At 38.9% G+C, this 20,024-nt stretch overlaps 1 protein-coding gene across 1 annotated transcript in view; it reads right to left on the reverse strand.

Moving 5' to 3' along the window:
* Nucleotides 1-19,367, reverse strand: part of IL21R (interleukin 21 receptor) — a 274,497-nt gene extending 255,130 nt beyond the window's left edge. Inside the window, exon 1 of the mRNA XM_044089327.1 lies at nt 19,194-19,367. The gene's annotated coding sequence lies outside the window, so the exon portion shown is untranslated. The remainder of the gene's footprint in view (nt 1-19,193) is intronic.
* Nucleotides 19,368-20,024: the final 657 nt, after the last annotated feature.

Raw genomic sequence — 20,024 nt, forward strand, 5'->3', positions numbered from 1 at the left:
TCAACAATATCGAGCACAGGGGGATAGCCAGGGGCCTGTACTGAGGCAATAAAAGGAAGTCTCTGAGCCTTTTCTTGGATTTTGAATAATCCTGGCTCTCCCAATGGAAATGCTCCCTCATGGTGTGCAGGGTTTCCCCAAAGGAGTAATCCTCAGGTGGAGAGGCTGAAGGTATGGACTCTTCTGCATCAGAGTCGTCACAGGGAGGGAGACAGTATCCCTAATCAGAAGAGGAGTCAGAGGAAATAGAAACCTGGTCAGAGGAATCATAATCAGTGTCTTGCCTAGGCCTTTTGTCAGGAGGGGGATGGGAACCCCTGATTAAAGTAATTAGGTCTTCGGCCATTTTAAGCATCGGTTTCTTTGTCATGGATGACTGTTCTGGAGAATGCTGTACTTGTTTCCTTGTCTTTAATGGTGTTTTTGACTTTGTCTTTGCTGCTGTAGTGGGCTTAATTGTAAGCTGTGAAGGTCTGAAAACACCCTCAGAAGCCGATGCCTGCTCAGCGGCTTCGGACCCATCTGAGGGTATAGTTTCCGTAGGCCCAATACCCTGAGTTTCCGCAGGCCTCGGTGTCTCCACGTGGCTGTCGGTTACGGCTTGTGGCTCTGAGGTAGTGGGTGTCAGGGGCTCTGAAAGTGCCTCACTGAGAACAGGCTAATCGGCAACTGGCCTAGAAGAGGCTTCATCATCGGTTTTGAACCTCGGATGCCTGTCCTTTTCTTTGTCTTTGCGTTTTTTATAAATTCCCATCGTCGGTAGTTCCAATGGCATTATGTAATTAAACCTTCGGCCAAAATAATGTAGAGCAAAATCAAACCGACATTTAATAGTGCGTTTATTGAATCTAGCACAAAACCAACAACTAGTGACGTCATGGTCAGGGCCTAAGCAAGGAATACAGTAAGAGTGAAAGTCCTTATGAGGTATTTGCTTCCCACAAGAAATACAATTTTTAACTTTTACTGACATCGGTCTGGAGCAAGAAAAAGTTTCCCCAATGGGGTACTTAGCTTTATTGAAGACTTTGGTTCTGAAACTCAATTTTGAAAATCTCAGGAGTTGTCCGACCGGCAGTTGCTAATTGCTTTTGCTTCAGGCACCACGCTGCAAGAAAGACTGAAGAAAATGGCGTCGGTTTCAACTTTTATACCCCTGGCGCACTGACGTCAGGGAAGAGGTGACAGCAACCGACGCCGGACCAAGACTTTGGAACTCGGGCCGACTGCAAGTCGCCTGCCAGCAGGATGGCCCAAGTGTAATGACTGCAACAGTGAAACATGATGAACATCTGAGAGCTGTGGTACCCACCCCTTATCTAGCATCTATAGGCATCATTTCCTCTTAGCGACAAACATCTGCAGCATGTGTGTGGTCATACAAAGGGCTAGTGTTGCAAAATGGTTATATTCTGTCTTTCAAATTTAAGACACTAATTTACAAGCAAAATGCTTTTCACTTAATATCTATCATAGATTGGAAAGAAATAACACCCATAACAACAGCAAAATATTTAAACACATTGTATTGGGAAATTTATAAAAAATACATTATATGATGTTGATTTCTTCATTTGTTCCTATTGAATATAATATATATAATACCCTGAACATCCTACTTGTATTAAATGTATAACAATTTGCTTTATGTCACTATTGCACATCTATTTACCATAAGAAGAGCCTACATTATACTTATTTCAGCCCTTTTGTATATCTGTTTATTGTTTTCTTAAACAGAAAGTATATATTTCAATTGTTTATCTAATATCTTACTGTGTAAGAGTTTAACATTGCCTTACAACCCATGTCATACCTAAAATGAAGACCAAGTCCCTTACCTGGTTAACAAATAAAAACAATCAAACACATTTTCAGTCATTTTAGTGATATACAATGCTGTCCATGCAAATTTGCCCTAAGCAGGTACTGCTTAGTGAATTGTTAATCTAGGATGCTGATAGGATTGGATAGTCAGTCTCATAATGAGGAGTATGTCCACTTTCTTCAATATTGGACAGATGAAACAAGTATCTGAACTTATCACCTGCTCCCATCTCAAACTGAACAGATTAAATTTTAGAAAACCTTTTGAGACGGCATTACCCTCTGAGGTAAGTGAAGGCAATAGATCACTCCTAAATTAGTGCTTGTAGTAAATTAATCCTAAGGCAGCTCCATCAAGAGGTCTGTCCTTGTAATAAACAGATATCAAGTTACTGTTTGCTGCTGTTAAACTGAACACAAATCAGCACATGCAAAAATATAATCCTAGAGCATTGCTAGAGCTAAGTCTGTCTATTTTATTCAGACTTGGTGTCAGCTGTAACCAAAATCTATCAGTGTTGGCAGCAAAATGATACCAGTTCAGAGCTGCTAATAAGCTGGTCCCAAGTGACAGCTGATAGTCAAATGGCCCTGAATCAAGGCTGACTTCAAGCAAACTCTGGATCTAGTGTTGGCAGGAAACATAGATAAGTCACTTCTCTGTGGACATAGGACCTTTGTCAATGTTCTAAGTAAATCTTTTCCAAGTGAGTAATAGCAGAATATTGTTCAAATGCAAATGTCACCTAGGTCACTGCCAGCGCTAATGTGATCAAAGTCAGTACCATCAGTAAACCAGTCATGGGTCAGTACCAGCAGTAAACCAGTCATGGGTCAGTACCAACAGTAAACCAGTCATGGTCAGTACTAGCAGTAAAACAGTCATGGGTCAGTACCAACAGTAAACCAGTCATGGGTCAGTACCACCAGTAAACCAGTCATGGGGCATTACCAGCAGTAAACCAGTCATGGGCAGTACCAACAGTAAACCAGTTATGGGTCAGTACCAGCAACTGAAAACTGGTCAATTGGCTTGTGTATACAAGACCAGGGACAGCAGCAAACTGATTTCTGCCCATTGCTGACATGAAAATCATCCTAAATTACTGCTGGTAGCAAACCAGTGGCATGTCAGTGTTGTTAGTGGTTGATCTGATGTCATTACTGGTAGTAAACTGACTCCCAATCAATAAAAGCAGCAGAGAGATTCCAGGCCACTGCTGGTAGTAAACTGATTCCACATTAATAAAAAGACTAAACTGATTTTATGCTGTGACTAGTCATAAATTGTTTTGGGGTTATTGATGGCAGTAAACTGATTATATTGTCAATATCAGCATGAACTATAGCATAGACCAGCATTGTAACTTGCTGATTTTAAGAAAATGCTCAGAGAACCACTGTTCAAAAGTAAATGCAAGTGCAATAAACATATAGGCTAATGCAATGGTATACTAGTTTTAATTTGTAGGTTTAGTCTGTTTCATATTACCTTAGTACTACAAGAATGTTGCAAATATAATTTTTGTATAGCCATGGAACATTCACAAGATGATTCCTAATCATTTACAGATAGTAACATCTTACAGTATTGAGTAGTGCTGTATGCTTACTGTATAATAGTGTGTGTGTGTGTGTGTGTGTGTGTGTGTGTGTGTGTGTGTGTGTGTGTGTGTGTGTGTGTGTGTGTGTGTGTGTGTGTGTGTGTGTGTGTGTGTGTGTGTGTGTGTTGTACCTTTAAGAAGCATTTCAAGGTCGGCACATGCATATAAATAGAAAGCACGTGCTAGCTTCAGTGCCATTTTGAGAGTGCAGCCAGAGAATGAGCATGTATGAGTGTAATAGCTAGTTTGTTTATAAGTTTATCTAAGTTAAAGTTATTAAGCCTCAATCCTGATGTGTTTGTACATAATAAAGTTGCATGAACAGAACCCACAAAGACTCATCTATTTTATCCTGACCGGACGAGCGACATGCTATCAGAAGTGGAATTCCGGAGACTGCTTTTCAGAGCTACGAGGTGCAGAGTTAACAGTGAAGGTCAACTAAGAGAAACGAGCACGGAAAAGGGCCAGAACCACGGTAATGATTGATTGAACCAAAGGTAACGAAGACTTGCACAAATGATTTATTTTATAAAAAAAGATCAAAAGGAGCCTTACAAGGGCACAAACAGCATTATTACACAAGCGAGAGGCACAACAGCGTTACTAATTAAATGAAAGGTTTAAAATTAAGATATTTGATAAAACCATTATCAGAAATGCATTTAAGGGGTTTGGAATTACCTTGGAATTGCAAAATGAGTATGTTTAAAACAAGATGGGCATGTTTAGAGTAAAACGAGCACAAGAAAAGCATAATGGGCATGGAAAAACATGAAACAAGCAAATCAAATGTAATAGGGGCAAAAAGGGCACATTAAACATAAATAAAGCAAGACGACTGCATGTTTTTTGGCAAAGTACTGTGTTTTGGCATAACTTCTATTTCACATTGTATTCAGGGCATAACTAAGAGTTATTCAAAATATCTCAAAGTGTGTAAAAGTGATTACAGTGTGTGCTTATTACTGTGCATTTATTCCAAAGAGTTTATTTGTGTGCAAACTGCAACTATTAGGAAAGTACAGTCAAAATACAGCCATTTTGAAATGTTTCTTGTGCTGTGTGTGTCTATTTATAAAGTGCCACCATTACAGAGTGTTTCTTGCACTGTAAAGAGTTATTTAGCAAAGTGCAGCCACTTTGGGAAAGTTTCAGTGTGCTGTGTACTGTTTATTCGCAAATTGTAATTACTACGAAATGTTTCTTACTCTGAGCTTCTTCTGCCCAGTTTATTCACACAGTGCAGTTATTTTGATATATTTCTTACACTGGTAAGAGGTGATTTCTTACAGTACAGTGATTTCAAGAGTATTACAGTGCCAAGAGACTTAATTTGCAGAGTTCAGTTATACAAAGGCTTGTTGTGCTATTGGGCATGGTTACAAATACTGGCATAAATTTCTGGCATATACATATATGTGTGTGTGTGTATGTGTGTGTTTGTGCATACTTGCAAAAGCCTTCACTGGTATGTGTTAATATGGCAGACGGATTTCGAAAACAATCACCACTGGTGTTTGATCAGAATATTGCAGAGAATTTGAGAATATTTGCGCAAGGGTATGATATTTTTATACAAACAGCTTATTCTGACAAGGATGCATGCACCAGGGCATTCATTTTGCTAAACCTAGCTGGGTCAGAGGCCATTGAAATGGAGCATTAATTTGTGTATGCACCAGCAGGCACCAGCAGTATATGATGGAGAAGGTGAGAACTAATGAACAACTCAATGTGGCTAGTTGTGCGAAACCTGTTGCTTATGAAGGTGAAGAAATTCAAACCGAAGGCTCAGTAGTGCTTTCATGTTATTTGGCTAGGAACTGTTACAGCTTGTTATTCTATGTAGTCCAAAGACCTGTGCAGTCATTAGTGGGTCTCAGAGACAGTTTGAGAATTAATTTGCTTTCTTTTACCAAAGAGGTTCATCATATAAGCACATATCCTAGTTCCAATTTTACTGAAGCTATTTTCTCAGAGTATACTGATGTTTTCGATGACAAGTTGGGCAAACGTCCAGTTGTGTACTCTATGAAGTTAGACCTAGAGGTCAGTCCAGTGGTCAGGTCAGCAAGAAAAGTTCAGATAGCTATTCAGAATAAAGTTTAAGCTCAGCTGAATAAAATGGTGCAGCAAGGTGTAACTTGTCCAGTTACAGAACTAACTGAATGGGTGTCATCCATGGTAGCAGCCTTCAAAAAAGGCTCAGACGAAATCAGAATATGTATTGACCCAAGAGATTTGAACAAAGTATTAAAGAGACCGCATCATCCAATGCGTACAGTCAAGGAAGTCGCAGCCCTAATTCCAAATGCCACTGTTTTTCTGTCTTGGATGCAAAAAGTTAATTTTGACAAGTGATGCTTGATCACAAATCCTCATTGCTGACTACTTTCAGTACCCAATTTGGCAGATAAAGATTCCGCAGGATGCCATTTGGAATAAATTCTGCAACTAAAGTCTTTCAGTGTGCAATGAAGCAAATTTTTTCAGGTTATCCTTGTGCCATAATAGTAGATAATTTATTGGTCGGAGGCAATGGTGAAGCAGAGCATGACAGAAACCTTAAGAAAGTTCTAGACATAGCACGTGAAGTGAACTTAAAGCTTGGTCCTCTGAAGTCAAAATTCAGACCACCAGAAGTTACATATGTAGTTTATTTATTCAATAGCACTGGCTTGGCACCAGACCTGTCCAAGCAAACAGCCATTCTTGAGATGCCAGATCCAGATATTGTTCAGGCTCTACAACGTTTTTTTGGCATAGTCAACTATTTAGGCACTTTTATACCAAACTTTAATGAGTTGACAGCACCTTTGACAGAGCTAATGCACAAAACTGCTATATGGTCTTGGCTGGAACAGCACCAGAAGACATTAGAAGACCTTAAGCAGAAAATTGCCACCCCACCTACATTAAAATACTATGACGTCAATAAACCAGTAACTCTTTCCTATGATCCTTCAAAATTTGGTCTTGGAGCAGTAATTCTTCAAGAAGGCAGACCAGTAGCCTATGCATCTAGAACTCTTACCCAAACTGAAATGCTATATGCTAAAATTGAGAAAGAACTTTTGGCAATAGTACTTGCATGTTCAAAGTTTCATGATTATATCTATGGTCGAACTATTCAGATTGAAACTGATCACGAAATTCTAGTTACTATTCTAAAGAAGCCTATGCATTCAGCTCCAGCAATGTTTACAAAGAATTTATTTTATTTTTTTATTTATTTATCATTTGTTTTACCAGGACAAATCCGACTGGACAGCAGGTGTCCATTTTCAGAGGAGTCCTGGGGAGAAAAGCTGTAGAAATTTAATAAGACAGTAACAGAAAACAGTAATATAAGTAATAATGTGTTAACAATTGAATTAAAAAGGGAGAAACTTGAAACAAACAACGTGTTACAGTCATAAGATCACAGTGATTGCAGTGATAGTACAATGATTGAAGCCCAACTTACTGAGAAGAAAAAATATCCATATTTACAATATTTACAGTTAAAAGGCATAAGCAGGAGTCCTGACATGTTTAGGTGATTCTAGGTCTAGCAGTAGAAGTAATATATAAGCATGAAGTATTCAGAAGTAGGTATATATTGCAACACTTTGAAAAGTATGGTGCATCTAGTTGGCAGTATCATGTAGGTAATAGGGGCATTAGAGCTTGGCTGTTCTGTAGACTGGAGGGGTTTAGGGGTGTGTGTTTGCAATAGCAAAGAGGGTTAGCATAGATGTGGGTTTTCAGGAGGTTTTTAAATATGGTTCCACGAGTTTGTGTCCTAAGGTCGGGTGAAAGACAGTTCCATGCTCTGGCAACCTCATAGGAGAATAGAGGTTCTCCTGAGCTGTTCGTGCATGGATTGAGCTCGACCAAGGATTTGCTGCTTGTACATAGTTCCCTGTTGGAATTGTGGAAGTTTACAATGCAATGCCAACCAGGACAGGGGTTCTCTCAGGTTGGTATAGGATTTGATGAGTAATGATGAGTAGGTGGTAACTCAGCAGGTTTTGGAATTCTAGCCAGTGTAGTTTAAGTAGGGATTGACAGTGGTGGGAACATGAAGTGGTATTGGCAGCAAACCTGGCTGTTTATTGTAGCAAGAGGAGAGTTTGTTGAGGTCAGATTTGTTGATTTTGGTTAAAAACAGATAGGCATAGAGCAAATTTGATAGGAGATGACTTCTGGCTATGGTAGCCCTAGTCGTGGGGGTGAGGAATTGTTTGGTACAATGCACGCATCCTAGTTTTTTATGGACTTTGGAAATGATTTGGGCTATGTGTTTGTTATGGACTTTGGAGATGGTTTGGGCTATGTGTTTGTTATGGACTTTGGAGATGGTTTGGGCTATGTGTTTGTTATGGACCTTGGAGATGGTTTGGGCTATGTGTTTGTTATGGACTTTGGAGATGATTTGGGATATGTGTTTGTTATATTTAAGCTGTTGGTCAATGGTGACACCTAGTAGTTTAGCTTCATCTACTGGGGTGATGATGGTGTTATTGGCTGAAAGGATGGTGAAGATGGGGTTGCACTGTTTAGTTGGGTGGAATAGCATTAACTGTGTTTTTTTCAGGTTTAGTATCAGTTGGTGGTTATTTAGCCAGTTCTCTATCTCAGTGAAGGATTCTTAGGTTTTACTCTGTAGTAAGTGAATGTTGGATGCTGAGCATATTATGTTTGTGTCATCTGCATACTGAACAATATCAGCTTAGGTAGTTGCTAGGTGGAGATTGTTAGTAAATATATTAAAGAGAAGGGGGCCTAGGGTTGAGCCTTGGGGGACACCGCATGTGATGGGGAGTGAGGGGAATAGGGTGTTGGCCCTCTTGACAGATTGTGAATGGTTACTTAGATAATTGTTAAACCATTGCAGGGAAGGGTTATTGAGGTTGAGCTAAAATTGCAAAAGTACAACTTCAAAATGGTCTATATAAAAGGCAAACTTCTTATCTGGCTGATACCTTATCCAGATCAACCAGAAATACAACGGAACAGTTTCATGCAGAGAATTTTGACTTTGACTTCATGAATGTGCATAATTTTTATACCACAAGACTTGATCTGCTGAGAAATTGTACAAAGACTGAGCCTGTTTTGCAAAAGCTCAACCACTACATTAATGATGGATGGCTGTCAAAGCAATCTACTATACCACCCGAAGTGCAAACTTATTTTCCTTACAGAGATGAGATGCTGATAGAACATGGGATTATTTTCAAAGCTCCTAGAATTGTTGTTCTTGTTTCCTTACAACATGACTATATCCAGATTTTGCCTCGTGGTCACCCAGGTTCTGAATCTACCAAAAGAAGGGTGAGAGAACTAGTATTTTGACCTTCTCTAGTAAAAGACATTGATAAGGTACTTTCTTCTTATTCAGTATGCAATAGTACTAAACCACATTTGCAAAAAGAAGTACTTCAACTAAGTCAAGTTCCTGAGCTACCTGGTCAACAGTAGCCACAGATATATTCAAGTGGAACAATCAGCATTACTTACTGTTGGTAGACTTTTATTCAAACTGGTTTGAGATTGATTTACTACCTAATCTAACATCCACTGCTGTTATCACCAAGTTGAAACGTCATTTCTCAGTCCATGGTAGTTCACACAAAGTTATTTCTGACAATGGTACCCAATTTACCAGTCAGTTGTTTCAGAAATTTGCAAAAGAATGGAACTTTCCAGAATATCCACAGTCAAATGGACTAGCTGAACATGCAGTACAGGGTGTAAAGCAATTACTTGAGAGGTCAAAGTGTGACAATACTGATTTTTTTTTAATCTACTCAGTCTCAGAAAAATACCTCCTGATGATGTACTTCGCTCGCCTGCTCAGAGACTTCTATCTAGGCAAACCAGAACACTGCCTATTAGTTCCAGTTTATTGAGGCCTAAAGGTAAGAACAACAGAACAATTAGAGCCCAATTATTCAAAAGCGTTCTTTCCAGAAGTCTAGCTATGATAAATTCAGCAGATTTCTTTGTCCATTGAAAGAAGGAGAGACAGTGAGGATACAAATGGCGAAAGGTTTCGACTGGATTGGTCAAGTAACAGGTATATGTACCAAGATGAGTTCCTACTTCATACTATCTGAGGGTGTGAAGTACAGGAGAAATCGCAGACATATTCTTCCTGTATCAGAATCGATATTGCAGCACTGTTCCTGTGATGCAGTCTCTAGATCTCAGAGCAATCCAGACAATGTTCCTGTTGCAGGACGTGTCTTAACTTCTACTTCCAATCCTGATGAATATTCAGCAGAGACAGTCCCAGTTGCTAGACCTAATTCTAATTTCTATGTCACATGATTTGGTCATATTTCCAGACCTAGTGTGAAATACACAGCAACCTAGACATAATTGTCTATATGTATTTAGTTCTGTATAATTGCATGACAAATAATTATTCGTAATGATTGCATGTCAGTTAATGTTGTCATTATTGCATAACTTATTTCTCAAAGAGGGAGGATGTAGAATAATGTGTGTGTGTGTGTGTGTGTGTGTGTGTGTGTGTGTGTGCGTGCGTGCGTGCGTGCGTGCGTGTGTGTGTGTGTGTGTGTGTGTGTGTGTTGCACCTTTAACAAGTGTTTCAAAGTTGGCAGGTGTATACAAATAGCAAGCACATGCTAGCTTCAGTGCCATTTTGAGACTGCACCCAGAGAGTGAGCTGTATGAGTGTAATATCTAGTTTGTTTATAAGTTTATCTAAGTTAAAGTTATTAAGCTTCAATCCTGATGTGTTTGTACATGATGTATTTCTACATAATAAAGCTTCTTGAACAGAGCCCACAAAGACTCATCTATTTTATCCTGACTGGATGAGCGACACATACATTTCTGTGTTTATAATGAAGTTAACATTATATAGGTAAGCATTAATAATTTATGCATTCTTGTAAATGTTGTTTAATGCTTTACTTATTCACTTTCCCACCTTGGCTATGTATTGTATATGCAATTGTTGTCAAATGCCTTAAAACCAGTACTGGTTTTCCCCTCTATTTTTATTTATTTATTTATTTTACATTTGTTTCCCGGGAGTGTCAGGCTGAGCTATTGTCCTTTTTCAGCGGAGGCCTGGGAAGAAAAGCTCCAAAGATATACAATGCAATAAAAATAGCAATAGACATACATTTCAATAAAAATAGCAATAGAGAGTTAAAATACATAAGCTACATGCATGTATATTGTTGACAAATAAAACAGTACTATAAACAGAGAGCAGAGTATAGACAAAGCTTTGGAGGTTGCATAGCAACCATAGAATGTAGTAGTTAATCGTATGTTTTAGTAGGTTAGATTGACTGTACCATAAAGGTAAGTAATAATCAGGGAGGGTGAGTACAATAACAGGACCACTGTTTTTTAAAGTGGTCTTTGGTTGCTAGCTTAAATTGTTTGGGGTGAGTCAAGGTCCTTATTTCTAGTGGGAGTTTGTTCCATGCAATGGAGGGAATGTAGCACTATAAGTTGCACCCTGTGTTGGATTTGGGTTTATGGATTTTTAGTAGGTCTTGGGTTGAGCTTTGGAGAAGCCTGGTGGGGGAGTAGTGAGAGGGGCAGAAATCAGGCTAATATAGGATGGAGTGTATGATTTGGAGTTGAGAATGTAAAAACAGGTGAGGTAGTTTGGGCCAGTTCAGGTATTTTAGGGAGAGACAGTGGAGAGATTTATATGTTTGTTGAGCTGCAAATCTAGCTATTTTGTGGTAGGTTGATTCTAATTTGGTAAGCAGGGAGGAGTTCAGATTTGTGAGTATTTGGGAACAATAGGTTAAGCATGGTAGAAGGCAGGCATGGGAATTTGTTGATGGTCCTAGCTTTTGGTGCTTTTTTTTTAATACAACTTTTAATGTGAAGATCGAATTTTAGTTGGTCATCAATGGTAATGCCAAGGAGTTTTGTGCTAGTTTCGACTTCTATAGGAGTATTGTTTAGGGACCTTATGGAGAAGGAAAGTTTAATGTGGTTTGCAGATTTAGGTAGAAAGAGTAGTAATTTTGTTTTCTTAGGGTTGAGGATGAACTGATTATTAGTGAGCCATGTCTCTACTGACTTGAAAGATGTTTGGGTATTTGTTAGGAGTTCTAAGGGGGAATTAGCAATAGTTATGACTGTAGGGTCATCTGCATATTAGACAATGTTAGACTGAGGACAAGAGGAGTAGAATGAGTTGGTGAAGATATTAAAGAGTAGAGGTCCAAGAATGAAACCTTGGGGAACACCAGTTCTTACTGAGAGAGGGGTAGGTAGTGCTGAGTCCCATCGCACTGACTGCAGCCTATCAGAGACATAGCTAGAGAACTATGCAACTGTATCAGGGGAGAAGTTTAGGTCTACAAATTTACTAAGTAGCATAGTGTGTGAGACAGTGTCAAAAGCCTTAGAAAGGTCAAGGAATAGACAGGATATGAGTTTGTGATCATCTTTAGCAAAGGCTAAGGTGCTGAGAAATTATAGTAGAGCTGTGGTTGTATTATGCTTGGAAAGAAAGCCATGCTGTGTTGGAGTAAGAAATTTTAATACATAACTTGTTTGTGTTTACATTTCTCAAGGATTTTGGAGAGAGGGGAGAGGATAGTGATAGGTCTGAAATTAGATATTTCTGTGGAGTTACCTCCTTTATGAATAGGAAGAGTCTAAAACTGTTTCCAGATAGAAGGAACTTTAGACTCAAAGATGGAGCAATTGATTAGTATAGATACAGGCATAGCAAGGGAGTGTGCAGCAATCCGGAGAAAGTAAGAAGGAATATTGTCTGCTGATACAGAATATGGTTTGAGCTTTGAGAGTAGAGTTCTGATATAGTCAGTGGAGACAAGTTTGAGAGAGAAGGAGTTTTACTGAGCTAGTGGTTGAAGGGCTGTATAGGGAGGTTCGAAGTGTTGCTGTTTGAGAAGTTGGGGTTAAATAGTTGGGAAATGGATTTGATAAAGTAGGTGTTGAAGGTAATGGCATTTTTTTCAGGTGACGTGTCAGGACATGGGTTTGGTGAAGTTGGGTTACCTGGATGTAGTATTTGGTTTATAGCATTCCAGAAATTTTTTAGATCAGATTTTAATTCTTTGGGGGGATTATAATAAAAGTCTTTTTTGTCTTTGTTGATAAGTTTTTTGTCTGATTTGTAAGTTCTTTATACTTTAGGGGGTCAGCTGGAAGTTTGGTTTGTACCCATGTTTTCCATGCCCTATCTTTGAATTTCATAAGGGTACGGGTGGTTTTAGTTAGCCAGGATGAAATGTTTGCCTTTAATCAAACTTTTCTCGGTGGGGCTAGAGAATTTAAAATATTTAGGAGAGCTGAGTTTAAGGCATTTACTACGTCATTAAGTAGGAGCTGAGTAAGGAAATTCCAGTTAATTCTAGAGAGGAGGGTTTTAAAAATGTCTGGGTTAAAGGCTGAAAGTTTGTGGCAGGTGATAAGCTGGTGTGGTTTGGGGAGGTGGGTGATGTAGCACTTTTATAGGTGAGTGGTCGCTCAGGGCATCAGGTAGATTTTCAGGGTTATAGTATTTGCTGGTGTTAGAAACAAGTATCCAATCAATCAAGGAGCTTGAAGAATGAGAGTTTTTAGTATGGGTAGGTTTGGAGATTAGTTGTATAAATCCATGGAGGTTTATGTGCTATGTAGGGTTTGGATTATTAAGGTTATGTCAATTAATGTTTACATCCCCAAGAAGGATAGTTTCATTAGGAACATTTTGGAAGAGATATGACAGTATATTTGCCATTAAGGGGATGTTGTCCCTTGGTGGAATGCATATGGCTACTACTGTGATGGTAGTAAAGTCATTGGGTTTGAGGTTTGCTATTAGTATTTCAGAAAGTGTATAGGAGGGAATTGGTTCTTTAGGAAGGGAGACAGTGAGGTAGTTCGAGTAAATGAAAGCAACACCTCCACCTTTTTTCTTTAAGTGGTCTTGGCGAAGTATATTATAACCAGGAGGAAGAATGTCTTTATCTTGGTTTTGAGGTTTAAGCCAAGTTTCTGTGACAGAGATAATGTCTGGGGTATGAAGAGATACCAAGCATGAAACTGGCTTAGTTTGTTGAGCATACTTCGAGTATTGATAGAACAGAAGGCGATTTTCTTTTTTGGTATGGATGGTTGATTAGTATTGGGGGTGATATTTTCTGATGGGTTAAGAGTAGTGGCTACACCTGGGACAGAGGAAAGTACAAAAAAACAATCAGCCAGTACAAGCCAGTGTCCAGGGAAGATAAACAGTGAGATTTAAGGGCAATAGACAAGCTAGAGTCTAAAAGAAAAAGGTCTTTTCTTTTCTGTTTTTATTTTTCTTTAAAAACGGGGAGCTGGAGTTCACTGAGAAGTAGGCAAATACTGTAGTTATGCCAGGGGTTTTAGGAAAGTGACATGCAGTAAATTAGGAGTCAACAGAGTACTATTCAAAAAGGAATGGAATATGGTATATGCAAGCACATTACTGGGGATTCCTATGAAGCAAGGGCAGAAAAGCTAAGTCAAAAGATGGTGCCTTTCTACATCAAGTTTTTTGATTCCTCTGTAATTAAGCAGGAGTGGGAGGGAGGTGTGCAGGTTCAAGGTGGGGGAGGGGATAGACACAAAGTAATATAAGGTGGTGAACCAGAAAAACTGGACTAGGCCAGCTGCTAAGAAAACAATCAGGAAAACCAAGCTCAATCAATTCCAGGTCAGTGTAGTGCAGTATCTTCCTAATAACTACAAATCTTGTGCTACTAATCTAGTACAGTGTGGTGAAAAAGACCACCACTTCTATAGGGAAAAAACAATACAAGTCTGGGCTGCAGGTACATGGGTAAACCTTTTCCAAGAGAAAGAAAGTAGTTTTAAGTAATTGACCTAGGAGTACAATAGGAAGAGAAACCATGGGGGGACCAGTAATGTGCATGCTTACAGTAAAAGGCTGCAAAATTTCTTCAGTTTAGAGGACAGATTAAATACAACTCTAACATACACTAGTGTATTTGAAAGCACTTCAGTGTTCCGCCAACACAGAGTCTCACAGTGCAGGGCAACCAGACAGCCTTTGGTTTACTGGACGTTGGACAAGACACAGTGCTTTTTTAGTTGTTATTATCTTTGTCATTGTGACCTAGGCCATGGCTGAAAAGGGTCCCAGAACCAGCTCACTTACCCAGCTAACAAAGTATAAATAAATAAAAATAAATAAATAGATGGATTCCAAGTCACTGTTAGCATCCAACTGATTTTAGGTCACTCCTGGCAGTAATCCCTTCTAGTCCAGTATAAAGATTACCAAGGTTAGCACTGGCAGTAAGCTAATACCATGTTGCTGCTAACAGCAAATTTAACCTAGAGCCATGTTGGTTGAAAGCTCTTCTAAATCCACTGCTAGCAGCTAAAGACCTTGTCGCAGTAATACCACACTTCTACCAGCAGAAACATTATTCCAAAACTTGCCAAATGTTGCTACTGCAGTAAGAGATCCTATTTCACTGCTGACACTAATCTGATCCCAGAAAGGTAAAAAAAGTAAAATACTTCCAGGTTTGTGCCAACAATAAACAGATCCCAAGTTTATGTTGGTGGTAAACTAACCAGATGTTGGTGTTAACAGTATGGTAATCATGGGTCAGTACTTGAAAACACACGAAACCCAGCAGTAAACTTGACCAACATCATTGCTGATAAACTGAATCCAGGCCAACACTGGCAGTAAACTCATCCTTGGACAGTCCTTGCAGGCCAGAGCTGTTGGTAAAGTGATCTCTAATTAAGTGCAGGTGGCAAACTGATGCTAATGCAGTGCTAGCAGGAAGCCTTACCTAGTTCAGAACCAACTGTAAACTGATTCCAGGACACCACTTCCAGTATAGTGATTCTAGCCAATATCTGGTGGCAGAATGATCTTTGATAATTACTAGCCACTGACTCCAAGCTGGTGTTGCAGTAAACCAGTCCCACATCATTGCTAGTAGTAAATAATCACATGCCATGGCTGGCAGTTACCTGATTCAACAACTGATTCTTGTTCCTTATTAACACTATCTCATTTCATGTCAGTTCTGGTGATGAACTGACTCCAAGCCACATCTGATAATAACAAATTTCAGGTTACAACCATTGATAAACTGATTCCAGGATAGTGCTAACCTGTTTTTTTGTAACAGTCAGTTGATCACAAGAGTGCATTGTAAGCACAGGTACCTAGGTAAGTGCTAGGCAAGCTGTCCTTGCAGACCATTTTAAGCCTAGATGAGTTTCCTTTTTGTGCTTGAAATAACCTATCCCAATTGGTCAGAGATTGGCCTTGCCCATCCCTTGGTAAATAATTATATATTAACCCTAATGAGAATAACTGAGATTATACCAGAGGTAATTTCAGGGGACTCGTGTATGGGCTAAAGCATTTAGGAACTATATCTGTACATTACCAGATTTGTGCTTAAAACAGCTAGATTTCAAGGTTAGTGCTTTACTTCAAGCCATGTGTTAGTAGCAGATAGAACTTAGGCTTCACTTGATAGTACACTAATTCATAATCAATGTTGGTCTCAAACTAGGTCAGTAATAGAATCAATTAAGTGTATATCAGGCAAATTAGTAAACTGATCCCAGGGCTTTCTTGCCAATAAAAATTGTTGCAGGCTACATCTGGTAGTAAACTGAACCCTGCCCAGTACTGGCAGCAAACCAGATCAGTCTGGTATCCTGTATTATTTCTGTCAGTACCTTGCCCCATGTCACTGCTTGAAGTAAATTGTTCCAGGTATAATTCTACAAAACGTTCCCATGGCAGTATTGTCAGTAAAGTCAGTCCCAACCAAGTGTAGTGCTTCTAGTAAACTGATTCTAGAGTTGCGTTCCCAGTGGACAGCGCTAACACTATATTTATGCTATGTCATTGGTGACATCAGTTTGTCCTGTATCTGTGCTAACAGTTTATTCCCATGCCGTTACTGACAGAAAACTCATTATATATTCAAGGAGGTAAATTAAGGCCACTTGAGTGTTAAGTGTGCATTTCTGTTTTGCTTTAAATGTTTTACAGATCCATTCTCCCTAGGTAAACAGATAATTTCAAAACTACAAACATATCTGGGTATGTGGAGATGGAGGAAAAATGTCAAACTTCTTGTGGTTTACTCTGCTTGGTCCACCAAAATGATTACTGCACCTACAGAGGTATAGCCAGAAATTTATAGTTTGTACTGAAACCTAATGCTGTTGCTGACAATAGTTTAGACAGTTCTAAACATTCCATTCTGTTTGAACAGTAAAGTTTCTGAGAGATGTTTAAGAACGCGTACTCACTTGACTACAGTGCTCTTGTCTTGCTACACTCTCACACTTGCTGTAGCAAAAGAGAACTTCCTCATCATGGAAAATTATGACTAGAACTGCAATGGGACATGTTTAGAGGTAAATAGGTGATCTCCAGCTTTTAGATATGAACTGACAGAGATTTGTAAAGAGAATTCCATGTCCACAAAATTATTTTCTGAGGAGGTTACAGCTGCCCTGAATGAGAGGTTAAGTATACATGCAGCCTGCTTTAAACTCATGAAGGATGTTGACATTATCCTGTGTAGAAATTATAAACCAATTAATGAGCTCAAGGTCAATGTACATACAGTCTGCTGGTGTGACTGTTGGCTTTCTAGTAGAAAACAGATGGTAAAGATGGGATGTCAACTTTTCTTCTTCAGTAAGGTCATCACTCCACTGTATATTTAAATTGTGTGGCAGTTAATAAGAGCATCTGCAGTCTCTTGACCAAGCATCTAGTTTAGCTGGAGGAGGTTCATAGCAAAGGTGTAACTAGGGTGGGGCAAAGGGAGCGTCTGTCCTGGAAGCACCATATAATGGGGCGAAATCAGCAGGTGTCGATGGTATGGGTGTGCAATAGCAGTGAGGATATAGTGGCTTCAGAAATGAATGCTGATACTGCATTGACAGCTCACCTGAAGTGATTAGTGTGACATAAGTATGTAGTAGTAACTGTAGCAAGTAGTTTTATAGCTTTACTGCTTTAGCAAGCAACTTGCTAAAGTTGCAGAAGCAAAGAATAGTGGAATTGAAGGGGAACAGCAGCCTGGGGATGCATACAGGGTACCAGATTGCTAGCTGTGGTTCAGGTTCAGAGGTTCCTCACTATGAGAATTTAATGGCCTTGCAATATGGTTTACTGAAATAGATTTTAGAAACTGGCTCTCTGATAGATGGACTTGACAACTTGGGTTACCTAGGTATACATTAAAAGCTCTCTGACTTGTCAGTATTTGAGGATAGAGCAATGGCTTATGTTCCAGGCTGTGAAGAGCTCTCTCCTCTTCAAGACTTCTCTGGAGGGTATATATAGGAGAGCCGATAGTTGTACAGCCAACATTAAAGTATACACTAACAGCAACAACAAATTCAACAAATTTACCTCACAGTCACTTTATCAAACCTTTGCAACAAACTTCCCTTGCCTTTAAAATAATGGCAATTCCTTCTCACTCTTAAAAGGGCCCTTAATGAATACATAGCTGCACATACATTTCAACGCACATCAACAGCCACCAAGCTTCTAGAAGGCCATCAGGCTACGAGCTTGTTACTGAACTTACGAAACTATGACATCAACATCAGCAAAATCATGGCACTGATGATATCATTTTACAAATGGTGAAGGTTATGCTAGGAAAAGAGCAAATGTCTTACAGCAAATGCATACAGTAAACCTGGCAAAACAAGAAAAATCACCTTTGAAATATTGCAAACCTTCCTTTATGAAGACATTGTGGAAGTTTTAGAAATTTGCCTTGAAAAATAACTGCTTAGGTACATTGGCTCATGAGTACAGAATGATACACAGGTCTTAAGCACTCAAGTCTTTAGAATGTTATAATGTGGAAAGTTAAAAAAACAAAACAAGTTAATTAAAAACTACAGCAAGCACATTTTCTGGTATGTTTTGCTATACTAGCTCTTAAATGTTAACGAAAACATTAAGTATATTAAAACCTGTTTTCATTCTTTGCCAAAATTATTTCGTCATTAGCTTAACTCCAGTAATTCTGTTGTAGGCATTTTAGTTTCATATAGATAACCTGCCAATTAAAAGTCTTTTCAATTTTTTTTTTGTGAAATTCTAAAAGAAGTTAATTGATAACTGGTGACACTCAGGGACTTTATAGTTGCATCCCAACCTACCTGTGCTTTATTCCTAATTTCTAAACTGCCCATTAAACAGATTCAGGATCAAAAACAGCCATCCTGCTTTACCTGAGCAAATCAGATCTGATGAGTTATTACAAGAAGGGCTACAAAGGAAGGAAGTATTACCTCTGAAACCGACAGTGAAAGTAGCAATTAAAAACTGTGCATAGACAAACAGATGAATTAAGCCACATTACCATACAAATGAACATTTTAATACAACGCAAAGGGAAGAGTAATTCAGATAAAAATGCAAAGTATCACAGGCATTCCTTTTTAAAGCATATGTCAAGCTGTGTAACTGGAGGTCAGTATAAATCAGTATGTCCAGTAATCCAGTTTCCATGTGTTCAGTAAAATGTCAGCTAGTGATACTGCAGTTTAATTTTAAAAGTTGTGGTTGAATATCACTAGAGCCTGTCACCTTTGTGACACTCTCTTGCTCCCTCTCTCTCTGTCTCTGTCTCTGTCTCTGTCTCTCTCTCTCTCTCTCTCTCTCTCTCTCTCTCTCTGTCTCTCAAACATGTATAATCTGCTTTAGGCAGATGTAGAATGTTTATCAAAATTAGATACAGGTACCTTATTTGCTAACGATTCTGTCTGGCATCTTGTTTAGATAATCCACAGAAGAAGTTTAGACGGCAGATTATCTTTTCACTGTTGCTGGAGAGAACAGTGAGAGTCCTGTAGAAGGTCCATGTTCTCAAGTTTGAACTGACAATGTTAAACAAAGGTCGGTACTATCAAAGTGGTTAAAAGGGACTAATCTGAACACTTAGTTTATTGGAAGACACTGTGTAGTAAATGCTCTCTGACGTCATTTTAGTACTATTTGCTAAGCTGATCAAAAGGATGTGGTCACAAAAGGCAGAGAGCAAGCAATTTTGTGACTTGATGTATACTCCTACACAGCAATATTACTCATTTTGGGTTTTATTTTTCTCTTATGATAAAAATGTGAGAAAGAGGTAGGATGAGCTAGAGCGTGCAAGCTGTCACTCTTATGCCAAAAGATCATTTTTTGCATCTCGGGACCAGAAAAGAAACTAATATGTATAAGATGGGCAGTCCTTTGGTGGGCAAGGCTCACATTATTTAAAACCTTTGAAAGATAGAGACAAACTTTATATCCTTCACTGGACTGTCCATTTACTTTCAGACGTGTAAAATGTCCTTTCCACTGATAATGTAGTATTGAATATTAAAAAAAAAGTAGGAGCTATGATTTTTGTGATGATGTGAGGTAGTGCCAGCTATCCCAGAGAGAGTAGGGTAGTGCACATGTAACACATGCCAGCATAGCTAGCTGGAGCTTTGTAAAGAAATTTATGTCATTTGTATACCAAACTGATTTGTACAGATGCTTGTGTTAAAAATGTATTTGTAAAGCTGCTTGTGTTAAAAATGTAT

This window comes from Protopterus annectens, chromosome 12.part0 (genome assembly GCF_019279795.1).
Source record: "Protopterus annectens isolate FY-2018-M chromosome 12.part0, PAN1.0, whole genome shotgun sequence".
NCBI classification, from domain to species: Eukaryota; Metazoa; Chordata; order Ceratodontiformes; family Protopteridae; genus Protopterus; species Protopterus annectens.